This window comes from Anguilla rostrata, chromosome 2, assembly GCF_018555375.3.
Source record: "Anguilla rostrata isolate EN2019 chromosome 2, ASM1855537v3, whole genome shotgun sequence".
Lineage (NCBI taxonomy): Eukaryota > Metazoa > Chordata > Actinopteri > Anguilliformes > Anguillidae > Anguilla > Anguilla rostrata.
The window spans coordinates 54,687,234-54,703,310 of record NC_057934.1 but is presented as its reverse complement, the minus strand read 5'-3'; positions in this window follow the sequence as shown (position 1 = coordinate 54,703,310).

Below are 16,077 nucleotides of genomic sequence, written 5' to 3'. Positions count from 1 at the left end.
TTTTATTTCCACATACATATTTACTACCCTGACTGCTTTGAAAATTCCAAGTGCTGTTTACACTTGAATAGAATTCACACAAATGTCAATACCTGTTTCAAAGTATTTTGTTTGCTACATATTCAGCTAAAACAGAAATAATATAAATGAAAATGTGCCGGCAGGAGTGATTGTAAACATTCGCTTATTTGGAATTATTAGTTTTGCCCTTTGGTGATTTAAAAAAAAATTATCTTTGGAGAGTTCATGCTTAAATTTCAGCATCATATTTATATTATATTTAACCTGCTACACACATAGTCAAGCGCTGTTTCAAATATTTAGCTGAAAAATCTGAAAAAGACGAAAAAGTTCTGCCTGTGCCATTTGGTAGAATCCATATTCGGTCCCCTATACCTAAACTGAAGGTCTTGCAGTGGTCTATGGCAAGTAGATATAACATGAAAAGTCCTGCATTGCATCTGTATGGTGGCCATGAACATTTCTTGAAAATTTCACAGCTAAATCTGTCATGTCTAAAGAATAGTTGCTACAATCAAATAAGTTTTATCTAAAAGACCAATGCGAAAAACACGAACAATAATACACTTGGAAGCCGGCACAGTAATACGCTACGAAGTAATATAATCATGGATAGATATATATTATCTCTTACAGTCCATGGTTTGAATTTATAACTCATCCTATTGTTATTTTGTTATCTGTGCAGCAATTTCAGTTGTAGTGTTGCCATTTGACCTAGAGGTTAGGTTAAGCACTCCATTCCCTGGTGGACAGGAGAGAGAGTTTGCCTTTGGATGCCTAAATTGGTTTTTTCAAAGGACACCTTATTGTGGCTCAGCTAATTAAAATTAATAAAGACTCACGCTAGCTGGTGAGACAGAGCACAGGCTTCATGCCGGGAACAATATTGCTTTTCGTTCCTAGAAGCTGGCTCTCTGGTACAAGGACATTGCAGAGTGATGTAATAGTCTTGCCCAGTGGGTGACTTGGACCAAACGTGCTTCACATAACATGGGCTTTTGAGCTCAATTTCATTGGGTCATTTAAAGCTCACATTCATGGCAGACAGGAGATTTAGGACTTGTGGTTTTATTTCATTTGTTTAGTACAGGTTGTAGATAGGGGTTTCCAGACTGTTTGTTAGGTATTTGATAGTGTAAAGTGTTCAGAGCAATGTGCACCTCATAAAATCTCCAGGGGAAGAGTGTTTAATGTTCAGTCCACCAGCATTATCTGGGTTGTGCAAAAATGGAACGAGATATGGCAGGCAATCTTGTGCATTTCCCATCAGAGTAGCTTTCCATTTCAATTACACCTTGACATGGAACACATTTATAAAAAGGTTCTCACTTGCCCTCTCTCTCACTCAGTGCTCTGAGATTGACTTATTTATTTCTTTTTGAAAAGGTCTATCATCCTCCTAATTTAGTGGGACAGTTTCTGCTGTGATGCAGTCGTTCCACCCCGTGGGTATAATGGTGTGAGGAGCAAGACTCCCGTTGTCCCATTAAACATGAAGCAAATCATTGTTTTTCATTTTCTCCCCACCGCTGTCTCTCATCCCAGCCCATCCCATCCCAACCATAAATCCCCTGTCTGTGTCTTCCTCTACAGCTAAAAATGAAACATTCAGGGGCAATTCACTAAGCAATGTAAGTGAAAACATCACTGACATTTTAGGTGGCAAGATGGCAATTTATTGTCAAAAATGTACTTTGTAAGAGAACAAAATAATAAAGACTTAAAATACCAAATATTTAATTTCTAAAGCCCCGAAAAGCAGATAGAAGAGCAGTTAACCTGTAAGTGTCTCCACCTCTGTCTCAGTTGACAATGAAAACGTAATTGCAAATTTAATTGTGGTTTCTTTAAAATAAATTCTGTTTAGTGTTAAATAAGGCTGTGTAATGCATACAATCCTTTTATGTGTAACTAAAATAATATTTTCCTATGTCAAGAATTTAATTGAAAGTATATACAAATGAAATTAGCCTCTGTATGCTCTGCATTATTGCTCAGGCTGCTCGTACTCTTCATACTGAAGTCTGTCCAAGTGTTGAAGTGACAATGTTTTTGGTGAATTTCCAAAGACTTTTGTACTCCCTTTTTGTTAGAATTTCATTTAATGTTATCTGCTATTAGGCTGATATAAAAATTAACATCAGAATGCAAACAAATACAAACAAAAAAGTGCCTGCATGCCTCAGTGGCCACATCAAGATGGTGCTCTTACAGATAGGATACACACATCAAGAGATTTTGCTCAGCTTAGAACACCTACAAAAAAACAAGCTTCAAGTGGAGGATTATGAAGTTGGAAAAAACTGTAGTTATCCTTGACTCAGAAGTTTACAAAAGCATAGGTTTTAATATATTATATTTATATTGATGTTTTGGCATCATATTTCCTCTGATTTATTTTTATACTCTTGTCTTCTGTGAAAGGGTGTATATCACAGTCAGTGAAAATAACACATTTAATAGCACCCAGACATGTTAGCATGTACATGACATGATTTGTGTAATATTCTATAGAAATGCAGTAATCTATTTTTTTTAAATGTCCATGTTCATGTTTTAATTTTATAAGAGCACTAATTAAAGTGGCTGCACTTTATACAATGATTGCTATTATTGAGGTAGTTGATTTCATAATACTGTAGGATGTAGCACTGTTGAAGTAGGAACACTGATAACAGTAATTTACTTTATTCTAATATTGAATTACATATTCTTTCACCAATTTCAGCATGTTATTAATTTATTTTCCCTTTTCCCATTTTTCTCCAGTCTTGCCTGTGTTTTTGTCTTTCACCCACTGCCTGCTGGAACTGACCCTGCAGTACTGTAACTACCTGAAGATATGGTTTCTGGAAATAGTTGTCTGAATGGTCAGTAAATCTCTTTAGACTCTGTGCCAGTGTTGCCATTGTCAAAACCTTGCCAACGTGATAAATCCACCCCTCAGCTTTTCTGGCAAAGAAGTGTCCTAATAACAGTCTGGCTACACTGTAGATTTCCATGTTGTTTGACTTTTTATTGTTGTTATTTCAATATTGACACCAAACTGCCATAAAGCCAATATGCATAAATCAACTCAAAAAAATAATATTGTTGCTATATGTACTCTGCCAACTTATGGACGTAGTTCATGACTGACCTTTCAACACCATAAACTTAACCTTGCCACTGAACCACTGTTGTTAATTACAAAAAAAATTGCAACTTAAGCCTGAGCCAATATCCTTGAATGAAGTACTCAAAGTGATATAATGACTTGGAGCCAAAGGGTTCAGCAGGGAGAAGATTTACTTAATAGCTGTATGCATTCAAAACAGGGAGGGGGACAACACTGCATGCTAATAATGCTGAATGCTGTGTCACTGAAGGAGGAGGACAAGGAATAGCAGAATGATGATGATGATCAGGGTGATGATGATGAAATTGATGAAGGACGACACTTGGTGATGCACATCAAGCACTTTGCATAGGAACTCTCATCGCAAATTGACTTAAGTAAAGATGGATGGATTTATTCACCGTATTATATGTGGGTTAGCAAAGGGTTAGTTAGGGGCCAGGATGGTCACATTAAGAATCTGGCCAGAGTAACAGGTCCCTCATAACACCCTGATATGTGTGAGTTTACTGTCTTATCAAAAAAATGCCATCTGCTTCAGTGCTATGTCCTTATCACTTCACTATTGCATGTGTTTTTTGCTTGGTCCTGAGGGAACAGTGCTTCCTGCTAACCCGCCAAACCCCTCCCAGAAGAAAGTGTTAACCTATTAAGAAAGCCCAGGCACCCTTACTGCTCAAACATCGGGCGGGAGAGGGCAACAGGCTAACACAGCTGCTAGCCTAGCTGATGACAAATGACTGAGAATGAAATGGAGAAGAGAATAAGGTGCGCAACGAATGAATCAATAAATGAATCCAGTATGGAACATGCATTCATACAGCAGAACTTAATGTAAAAATCTGATTTTTACATGTTACATTTAGGATAAGATTGACTTTTTGCTCTTGTGACTCAAAAAAGTATGTTTTTACTGTCTCTTATATATGATTTACATATTGTTGCATGCGCTACCCTTTAAGGATTTCAGTATTGGTCATCTTTGTTAACATGCTTGAAAGAATACACAGTGTTTAGGCAATAGGGTTTTGACACTCACTGTGTTATATTAATTCTGCATGATAGTTGTTTTTGATAAAGGAATATGGAAAATAGATGTTTAAATGTTTCTCTATATTTATTTTGCTTGATATAGAAAAATCCTGTGATGACTGTGTTGGTTTTATTTAATTGTCCATTTGGCTAAGGGAATAAATTATGGCGTGCTGTTTGATGGGCATTTTAGAATCTACAAGCATCTATTTTTTAAAGTGTGATAAATGTGAAATATTTAAGGCTGTGACCTTGAATCCATGCCGCAAAGAATTCAGGCTGTTCTGGAGGCGAAAGGGGTGCCCTTCCTAATACTAGGTAGATGTGCCTAATAAGGTGGCTGGGGAGTGTATTTTAATTACTATTTTACATTTGTATCCTTGTCTGTGATTATATTCCGTATAAAAACAAATCATTTTTAATTCCAAAATGGTGTGGATTACTGCTACTTGGTTATAGATTCATTACCGGTGGCACAATACGTTGCTCAAGGCTGTTACTAGCAATGATGAGCTCAAGTGTCAGTGACAAATAATATCTCAAAGCCATCTCTTACCTGTCTCCTTCCCATCAATAGGCAACACCAGCACTAGGATCCTATGGCATATCACAACAAATGATCTCAGAGTCCAAGCAAGCACCTTCTGCAATCATATCTGAGGACCCCTTCACTTGCCCCAGGTAATGGCTTTGTCACCTGGAGTGGGGTGACAGATCATTTCTCATGTGCAGAGGGACAGAGAGCTTGCTAGACTGCAGCACTATTCCATTCCTATAGAGTCTGCATGGCACTGTCCCTGTCACTGTGGTAAAGCACACTGTGTGTTCTCTGCAGCCTGCTGTGTTCCTCTCAGGACAGCAGCGCAACTTCCTCTTTCACAGTTTATTATATTGTGTCCTTCCCTCCCCTGGGTACTTGGCTGACCACCTGCAAAAGATCTGCTGTCTTTCATTCTGTACCCTTTTAGGAACATTCGTCTAACCAACGTCGAGCATGACACAAAGATCCATAATGTTTCTCCGCTAATTATGCATCTATAAATGTGTTGATGCTACAATGGCACCGTTCCAGAGCTCCAAGTTCTGATGAAGGTCTGATCTCCAAAATAAAGACCTGCCTCAGCAGAAGTGGAAGTGTGATATTTTAATGTTAATTATGAATGTGACCCCATAGACGACTGTTTCTCTGTGTTAGAGACAAAGTTGAAATGGAAAAGACTGCAGTGGACAAGAAAAAAGGCACTGCAAAGGAAGTATTAAAGGAGGAACTTTAGAGACTTAAACAGTCTTTTTAATTGCAAGATACTGTTATTCCACTGGCACTCAAACATGTTCATGTATTTGTCTATGTATGGGTTGTTTTGCTTTCTCCCTGCAATAACCAGGCTAATGATGGTAATTAAAATTTGAAGGCCATGATCAAATGACTGGCCAATGGTAAACAGAGGGCTGAGACTATTGGGTTTTCAAATACATTATATTTATGGTTCATTAATCAGGCAAACAATTAACCTTGTATATTATCTGGAGCCAAATGGCGGCTTCAAAGGGTACTTATTGCTGCTCTATTCGTACTTAGTTAACAATGCAATTTTCATTTGAAATATGCTTTCAATACATAGTATACATTTATGCATGGAGCCTGCAGTTAATTGAGGTTCTTTTAAAGGTGCCATGTCCCATTTGAAAACGAACCCAAGAAAAATGTTTATAGAAGAAGTGTTTATAGTACTGTATAGTAGTAGCCAGTCCAAGCACTTTGCAGACATAATTGCAGATTGATAAATTCTTAGTTTAACTATTTAACCGTTCAATTTCCAGTTTTCAGTTTTAATTTGTCACTTACTTACGTTAGTGCATAGTTCATCATTAGTCTAAGAAAAAATAAAAATATATACACATCTGAAACCAGTCCACAGGTATGTGCTTGCATTGTGCTGTGTTGTTAATGGATGATTGGTAGTGTAGTTCTTCTAAAGAAGATGACTGGCTTTTTTCTGTTTAATTTATGAAGCAAGTAATGCCTTTAAAATATGAAATACATTTTCAATTATTAAATAAACATTTTCAAATAGAAGCTGATAAGACAATTGCAAAGTGTTAGATTTTTTACAGGTCCTTCTTCAAATCAGAAACTCCTGACATTTTTGCAGTGACTTTTTTGACTTTCTCCAGCCATAATGCAATTAAGGCCTTTAAATTTTGATAATATTTCAAAAGTTTTATCAATAGAAAATCCATGTCTAAATGCATGCATATATCATTTTGTATCAATTATGACTTACACTGTTGGCTAAAAATTCAGAACAGCTGGACCTTTTAAGTTACATAGAAATGGGGTTGAATTTCCATAAATCTCTAAATGTAACATAGGGAGCTGTAGGGTTACTTAACTGAATTAATTACCAAATTGAGGAGATTTTGGCTGGTTCCTGGTGACGACATACCCAAGGGCCTCTGTCAGGGAAGCGAGGACTGATGACACTGTTGGCAGCTGGTGTCAGCCTCACTCAAAATTACAGTGACTCACCCTGACAAGCACTGACTCTCAAGTGCAACTGGCAACCTTTTCTCCTCCAGATCCCACTCGAAGGACTTTGGGTAAATTTGATGATTATCGAAGGCTGAGGCTTTCTGACGTGGTGTCACCTAGATTCCACAGGGGGATGAAAAAGTGAATATTGGAACAGAACAGGGTTCAAACTAAACATGCTGAGCATTCAGAACACTGAAGGTGAGGGGGACTGCAGGTATATTACATTTAATAATGTCCATTAAGCTGTACAAGAGGACATTTTATAGGCTGATAAAACTGAAGATTTATATGTTCAGCATATGTGAACAAAGGCAGAAAATTCACTGTAACAAATTAACTATGTTACTTCCTCCTCTTTAATCAATGAACCAACCAGTGCAGGCTGTTGAGCTGAAAATTGACAGGGAAGAAAACTTTCCCATGACCTGTTTTCAGTCATTTTTTGTGAGTTAATCAATGCATTGATTAATTCACAAAGTACTCTATTAGGCTATTAGGTGAGTAATACATTTTTTTATTTGTGTCACAAATTTGTGCATGTTTTATGAATATTATTTAAAATTGTAGATGCATGTTCATTCTTCACTCTCACACTCAGACAATATTCATGGAAAAGATCTGCACTGCGCAGATTTTGTCATTTTAAAGTGCAGATTTTCTTAAGTAGCATTTATTGCAGGTTGTGCTGAAAGCTAAAGCAGTGTTTCTTTTTTCAGTAGTATACTTTGTGACAAAAAACTGAATATAGCATTTAATCTCCCTAACATGTGAAGAAAGAGGCTGTAGGGTTACCTCCCAATTGATTATTCAGATTGCTGCCACACAAGGAAATTAATGGAAACAAGTTGAGATCAATGATGAGTTTAAAGGGAATTTTTTCTGCGGCTATTTTCAGCTCACCAGCCACCACGAACCAACCGATCAGATGAACCTATGAAATTGTATCTGATTTTGCCAAACTAAATGCCAAACTAAATGCCAAAGAGCCAAAGAGTGCTTTATAAATTCATTGAAATATAAGCTAAAGTGGATATTACTTTGAAGAAATTATGGTTTGACAACAAAACAGAAAATTACCTTGTGTGATATCAGTAGGGGAAAGCGGGGCAAAACCTAACACGGAGTAAAATATCATACAGACTTTTTAGGTAGATGGATCAAGCTTGAATGATGTATTTCAGGTTAAACACACAGAATTAGCATCTCTTTGTCTCCAACAAACGGCGGGAGAGTTCAATAAATCTTTTTGAAGATATTGGCGAAAGTCTGTTTTGGCTATATGCAAGTGAATTTTTTTACCGGAAGTGTTTTTTCAGCTACTGTATTGTGTGTGTGTTTGTCAAGGAATCCAAATGTGTCTAATCATGAACAGTCTTTCAGTGACGAACAGAATGCATAGTTTTGATATAGCATGCTAGCTTGCTGGGATTGCTAGCCAGGCAAAAGCGCAGATAGGCCACCTGTGAGGTTAAACCGAATGTGGTTGTTAACTTGTTGTCAGAAGATGATTAATTAAAGAATTGATTAGATCTGTTCAACTTAGACTGGATCTTCGTACATATATTTAACCCAACTTTAACTTCAGGCTATGTGGTGACATGTCACATCGACAGATACAGTTGTTTGGATTGAACAGACATTAGATGAGGAACCAGAGAATAATAATAAATTAAAGACTGTTTGTATCATACAACATGGAACTGTATTGAATTGCCTTACTTTGTGTTAACTTTTAAAGCTATTAAGACTGTCAGGTGTACCTTGCGCCATGTTAGTTTTTACCCCAACCTCAGGGTTAAATGTAATGTTTCACTCTTGGTACTTACTGTCAGATTGCTAGTGAATGGTATGTCCCAGAAATTTAATTGTGGTGTGTAATCATAGCCAAAGGATGTAGGTTGTTGGTATTAAAAAATGATTCATCTGTTACATTTTCAGAATTTAGCCAAATATGAAAACCATTAGTTATTTCCCCGCTCTCCCCTGCAGGATAATGATGTATGATCAAACTTGGCTATATCTAACACAGAGAGAAATCACTGTCCATCTAATCTCTCCATTTAATAAGCAACCATAAGTCATGTGCTATTTAAAGAATTTTCTAAAGGTTAGTCATTTCTTAACCCTTAGCCCCAAAGCAACACCCTAACCCAAAAATGCACCTTTTTTCCAATTGAACATATCTGTTTATAGCACCAAAGCATCCAAGTTGGATATTACCTGCTTCTGAACATTTGACCATCACTTCTGTGCACACAGCCTGTCAAATTAATTCAGGCACACTGTCAGACAGGTTATTTTCTGCCAGTGACCTCTGTGTTGTATCGCATGGCTGATGTTCTGTACATTGCTTTCCCTGGAGTGTTTGCACAGGGGTTTAATGAATACTGGGAGTGACCCGGAGACTGCCAAATGAAGGCAAAAAAGAGCCCACACTTTCCTCAAGGTGCATTTTAGACAATGTTTTAAACTGTTTTAAAGTAAGATCGGCTTTCCAACCATGTGGAGTTCAGTCTTTCGGCACTGGGTGCATGTACATCTTCTTTTCAGTCAATTAATAAATCAATTTGGAAACAAAATGGTTGCCTTGTATTTTAACTTATTTTTTCTTTAATGGCCGTATGGCTGAGAACGAGTAAATTTAAATATTTAGATAGGCAATATCTTGTACTCATTTAGTGTATCTACTTATGTACTAGTTAATTGTTTTTAATTATTATTCTTTTTAAAAAATCATTTTAGCGGCTTAATAATAATGTATTCTGGTCATAATGTACCCTTTCTGTCTTGAGAGACGCAAGGCATGAGAATTGCAGAGAGCATATTTATCTCCTTTATAATTGGCTCTGCTGGGTTCTCTGTATCTCCCCATCTCCCTCCCTCCTTCTCTCTTGGTACATGAGTGAGTGACATTTATATTTGTATTAATAATGCATGTTTGCATTTACTGCCTATATCTTAGTTTGCTTTGTGAGATTTTATGGCATTTTATATCAAGCACAAAGTGATTTATCATTCAAGAAGGTGGGGCTTAGAATTGTGTAATAACATGCACTAGCTTTTTAATTAAACTTACTTCATCATTATGTGATTTTTTTAATTAACTAAACTACAAGAGCAAATGATTAGGATCTGAGTTTATCAATCTGTGTGTTTGATAGCCTTGTAGTGTTAACAAGTTCACACTTACAAGACTATCAAGTAATATGAAGCAAAGGCATCCTCTGGTAGTATTTGATTGACAGCCCACTTGCCCTGTCTGACAGGCAGGTTCCAAAAATCTATCTGAATCCCTTTGAAGGTGGGCCCCAGACAGAAACCTTGTTTTATACAGTTACAATGGTGTCACTCTGGCAGCCACACGCTGGGTCTCTGGCTAAAAACAGCATGTTTGATCAATGTGTGAAGGATCAATCTCATCTCTGAGTCTCTAGCAAAGTGACAACCTTTGAGCCCCAGCAAGTGGCTGAGTGAGGTCACTGTTCTGGGCTGTCAGAGTGGATGAACTGGAAGTGACAAGACTGCATTGATGTTCCCAAGGCTCCTAGTGATGCTACTGTTCTGCATGTCAGCCCTCTCCTTCCAGATACCTCAGAACCATTTAGCAACTGACTGCTCTGCTCTCACTGGGAAACCCAGCGGTCCAGCAGATTAACATGTGCTAAATAGATCTTTTGTATGTGTGTTCATTGAGGACGGAGGGGGGTGGTGACTTTGCAACCACTTCCCATCCAGTTACTTTACATGACATTACACTCACTTAGCAGATGATCTTATCCAGAGTGACTTATAGAAGGGGACATCAATGTTAGTCTCAGGAATACAGGAATTGTGATATCACCAAAAGAAGGCTCAGAAGGTCCATTTAAAATGGTGTAATGTTAACCTAACAAACAACAATTTGTTTTGAAACAAAATAAAATACCGCTAGACAGATAATCTGTCTTTTCACAGCTAAACCAATAACATTATCCCAAAAGGACAGCCAAAGAAAGGATGTCTAATGGGGGTCAGGGGAGCCATAGTTAAACTCACCAACTTCCAAGATACTGGTATCCTGGTAGGGAGGTAAAAAATTGAGAATGAGGCTGTGATGGCACAGATGAATGTGTTTTATTACGTATGCTGACATTAGGGGAGACTCCTTCCATAAATTACATAGAACAAAAACAAAGGCTTATATACCTGCATTGACTGATGGTTGTTTGTCCTCTTGGCAATTTCCGCCACTAGTCACCGAGTGGACAAAAATGAAAGGGATGTTTTATTACCAGAGCTGCTCATTGTTTCACTGTTATATATGTTATTTCCAGTTTGCGTGTGAGACTTGGCTGAAATGAAGATTAACATAAAGGGTTCTTGGAAATGGATCTGGGATCCAACCGGATTGGGAACATAATCCTCTTTTTCTAGCCGCCAGTTGGTGGACCACTGGCCTCCATTCTGTTTGACCTGATGGGGGCAACCCAAGCAGTCTCCTGGCAGGCATAATTCAACACAGCCCCTGCCTTCTGCCTGCTTTTAGATGGCTGTTTGGAATCTTTTTCCCCCCACCATTTTTTACACTTAAAACATGTAGTTTTTCATCAGCCTACACATCCTGCCATTGAAGTAATACACACAATTCTATCAAATATCAACTCTAAAAATACATTTTATCTTTCTGAAGACATGTTACAACTTGGTGGATCTCTGAGTTATGCACAGTAGCAGTCAAATTGGCAACCCCTCTGCAGATAAAAGAAGCATGTAATTGATTGATCAAATGAACCCAAAGATTAGAGTGTCTTATTTGAGTAGGAGATAATGCAGGTCCGCTGCATTACATGGGAACTATGACATGTGTGGGAGGACATAGCAGATAAATAAACAGAAGATTAGAGAGCAAGGGATTGTGGGTATAATGTCAGATGACATATTAAGCTGGTGAAATTTATTATAACTAACATTATTTTTTTTAGCATATTGAGCATTAAAAATGACCAAATGTAAAATTCTGACAGATATAAGGGGCATCATACTGAATTTAACAAGACTTGCTGTACAATGGCTACTTCACTAAAGTTGAAAAAATTTGCATTGTATCATTTTCCTCGATTTCTTCGATTTCTTTCATTCTTTTGTATGATTATTGTAATAATATTAGCTGTGGCTTGTTTCACATGCAGGCTAAAGTACATTCAGTAACAGAACACTTTTACAGAGAATTCATCATGAATTAATTATTTCATTCCTGAGCTGCAGACACTTACTATTAATTGTTTCAAGCATTGGGGTTTGTAATTCTTTTCATTAAGTTTTATTTCATGTCAAGGTTTTTCCCCAATAAAGTCATACTATCTACTATTCTTCCTTATCACCCTTCAAAATCTTTTTCAGGGAAAAACAGAGTCAAGCTAATGACTTCATACTGTCAATGAATGTATGCAGTAGTTACAGCTATGAGCTCTACTTGTACATCTACTTTCCATTGGTACCCCATATGTACTTTTCAGCTCAAGCTCAGTGATTCCCTATAGGATTCTACATGCCTACTGATACAGTAATGTAGATTATATTAGGGAGCCATTGGGAACCATCCGTTGATTGTGCACTAAATTCAGGTGGAATGAAAGCATACAGTACGTTGTCTTACTCAAAGACCACATAAATTGGCCCAATCATCCTTGTTGATTTAAGGATAAACTATGTACATTGGTTTAGTAATTTTTGCAAAAACTACTGCCTATATGCCTGTGCTTACCATAGTGGAACAACAAAGTTTGTATTGACTCAGTAATACAATTAACTAATGAGGGCAAAGGGCACCAGATCATAGCCATACATTGCTCAATCTTATGTGAAGGCAATCTGTTAAGAACCAACACAAACTCCATGTAGGTCCTGACTCTGCAGCTGATCCAATTTAAGACATTCAGACAGCTACATCCCATTATATACTAAAAGTGTTTCCCTCGGACTCTTCCTGTGGATGTGAGAATAAGTGTGTTATCCTCTGACTGGCCTCACCTGTTCCGACATGCAGAGATGTAATCCTGGCCTCTCTCAGCACCGAGCCCGGGAGCTCATTAAGAATTATCAGTCTGGAGAGGATGACTGAGGTAGAGATAAGGCCATGTTGAGAGGTTGATATCTTCACTGTAATTGCAAGGCTGCTGTGGTCACAGCATTAGGAGAGAAGAGGAAAGAATGCTGCCCTTCCTTGTTTCCGTTCTCACTTGAGCCATAATTACTTTCTTTCTGGCTTTCATGTGGACACAGATGTCTTTCATCAATTTGAACAATTTTCAATGTTTTAAATCATTGTTTATTAAATTTAATAAATGTATGTGCATGTGTCAGATTTTATATTACAGCTAATCTAACGCTGAATCCACAAAGAGTGTATATTTAAAGTTATCACTGGAATCAAAAAGTCAAATGGCTTTTATGCATCAACTGATTCCACAGAAGAAATACAATTACGTGCACACCACTGAAAAAAGGCAGAAAATGTATTTGTTTGATTTTCTTCCCGTTGATAAGATTAGTTTTATATATGCTGTTGATGCATTATATGATACGGTGCAAAATGTAACTGTAAGTGTTTCCTAGCTATTGGATATCTATGGCAACATCCTGAAAAACTTACTGATCCATGGGAGACAGGAAAATAAAGAAATCGGAGAACCAGCTTCCATGTGGAATCAAATGACTAAATACGCTAACCCCTGTAAATACAAATTCCTGTTTTTCTTTATCTGTAGATATTCGTGTGAATCGGTTAAACATTCCATTCTTCATTGCGATATAGAGATAGTTAGATAGATTGGTAAATAAATAAATAAAATAAAATGGATACAGCTACCAAACCTATCTGATTGCTTGGCCCATGGGTCTGGTGTCTGCTGAGAGCTAATAAGATGTCAGTGAAGATTGATGGCACAGAGCCATGGAGGAGGGGAGGTTGCTGTATGAAGCAACGTTGTACTGTTATGAATATTAGGAGCAAGGTTGAGGCCTTGGGATTAAGGAGCCCCCAAAATTTAGAGTGTGTCACGGTTTCAAAACCTATCCTATTTTGTACCAGCAACACATTTCTGACCCACACACCACACATTCACAGAGGGCAGGTGAAGAGAATGGTCCAGTGTTTAACTGAACTAAAAAATATATTCTTACAAATGAAATCTTTGTCCTCACCTTCCCAGGGCAGCACAGGGACTAGCACAGTCCTGAACTGTTCTGACCAGCGATTCCTGTAGCAATGCAACAGTGTGTCCCCATCCAATGCCACAGTGAGGGATTATGTTTCTGCCATTAGCTGCCTTTAAGCCCTTTCGGTGGCAAGCTATAGCACCTCATGGATATTGTACTCCTGGCATAATCTACTCAGTGTGGGCTGTTCCAAAACACTCTACATTTCAGAAATACCTACAGTACATTACAACTATTGGGGCTCTGGTTAAAGGCTACAGTTCAATTAAAAGGAGAAAATTATATTTCTAGTGTACAATTGCAACAAACAATATACAGTACATGTAGTCTCCATCCATGTGTGGTATGTTTTGGACTTACATTACATTACATTACATTACAGGCATTTGGCAGATGCTCTTATCCAGAGCGACGTACAACAAAGTGTGTAACCATAACCAGGGACAAGTGTGTTGAAAACCCTCGAGGGAAGTACAGTTACAAGTGCAGGGAGCGACCGCGTAGTTTAACTTGGACCCTGTAGGTTAATCTGATCAACACGAACAAAAGCAGCAGCAAAGCAGTCTATGCAAATAATACAAACAATAATTAAACAAGGTAAAACATCAATAATTTAATTTAATATAGAGTCTGTAGCAGCAGAGATAATTAAACAGCTACAGTGCATGTATTCACACACACACACACACAAAATCATACAAAAATGTCATGTAATATCTTGTTAATTTCATGGTATCTCCAGATTGTAATTTTGCTGAGTACACAACCCCGGGCCAAGGCAGCTCCATTTACGAGAGCTCTGTGAGCGGACATCCTGTCTTTCAAAGACTATTCTCACATCACTGTTTCGCCCCCAAACACTGTTTATCTAAGGGTGTGTATTATCCCTGTTTTTCATTCCAGCACTTGAATCATTGAAACTGATATTGTTCATTAAGCAATGGCATGACATTATCATTTCAATGACCACCTCGCTCAATCTGAAGATTTGAAATAAAACAAATATTTCTCGGTTTGACACTCAGCATAACAGAGATGGATATGGTAATGGCCCACAGATGAGCTGCTCCTGTTCTGAGGGGCCACTTGTATATTAAGCTGCTTAATGAGAAGAATCTTGCTTTGCTCCTACTCAAACAGCTGACCCAGCTTGGATATCCAAAACATTCATCATCCAGCTATTTTCTTTCATATTTCATTATATCAATGTTCACAATACATTATCATCCAAATATTACATTTGGTTTAGAACAGAAAATTTGCAATACATTTTTATTAAACTGAAGAATCCATTGTCAAAAACCAATGCTAAACATGTTTTTCAAACAATGTTTTGCATCCTTGAGGCATGAATTTGTACTACTCTCACCAAATTTATTTAAGGATCTGAACTGGATTTCATTATAGCCAGTGTCAATTACACACCTTCTACAGTTAATTTACAGGTAACTGGCAAAATAAAGGAAACACTAACCATGGTATACCTCTGTGAAATTCCTGTCAATGTTTTTAAACTGCCAGCTCATACTCTAGATTGATATATGTAGTCAGCTGATTCAGAGTTGCTTGTCTGCCATGCATCTTGAACCAACACATGGACATCTTGGTTGAGGAGTATGCCCTTTTGATCTGCAGTTGGCCCTAACTGATCCCTAACGGATCTCTGGCCCTTACTGATCTCTACATCAGTGAATTAAAATGAAAAAAATGAACTATGTATATCTGCCCATTCATCTGTCAGAGGCTGCCATGTACCCTATCCTTTCAGGGGGGGGACTAGTTATAAAAAATGGCTGTCATTCCTACATGGATCATCCAATATAGATGTAAATGCCCCCAAATTAAACCTGCCAGTCTGCACTTTAACTTCATACTCATTGTTCCATTTCAGATCCAATGTACTGGAGTACAGAGCCAAGAAAAACAAAAAATTGTGTCACTGTCCAAATTCCTGCGTGCTGCACTCTATAGTCCTTAGTCTATAGTCCACACACACACACACACACAAATTCAAATACACATGCGCATGTGCACACACACATATGCTGTTAATACAATAAAAGCTGTGTGTGTTAATGCAGGGATAAATACTCAGAAAAATCTAATAATTCAGACGTTTGTCAAATTATTTAGTTAAGCTTGATAATAAACTGAAATTGTAACCCCTGTT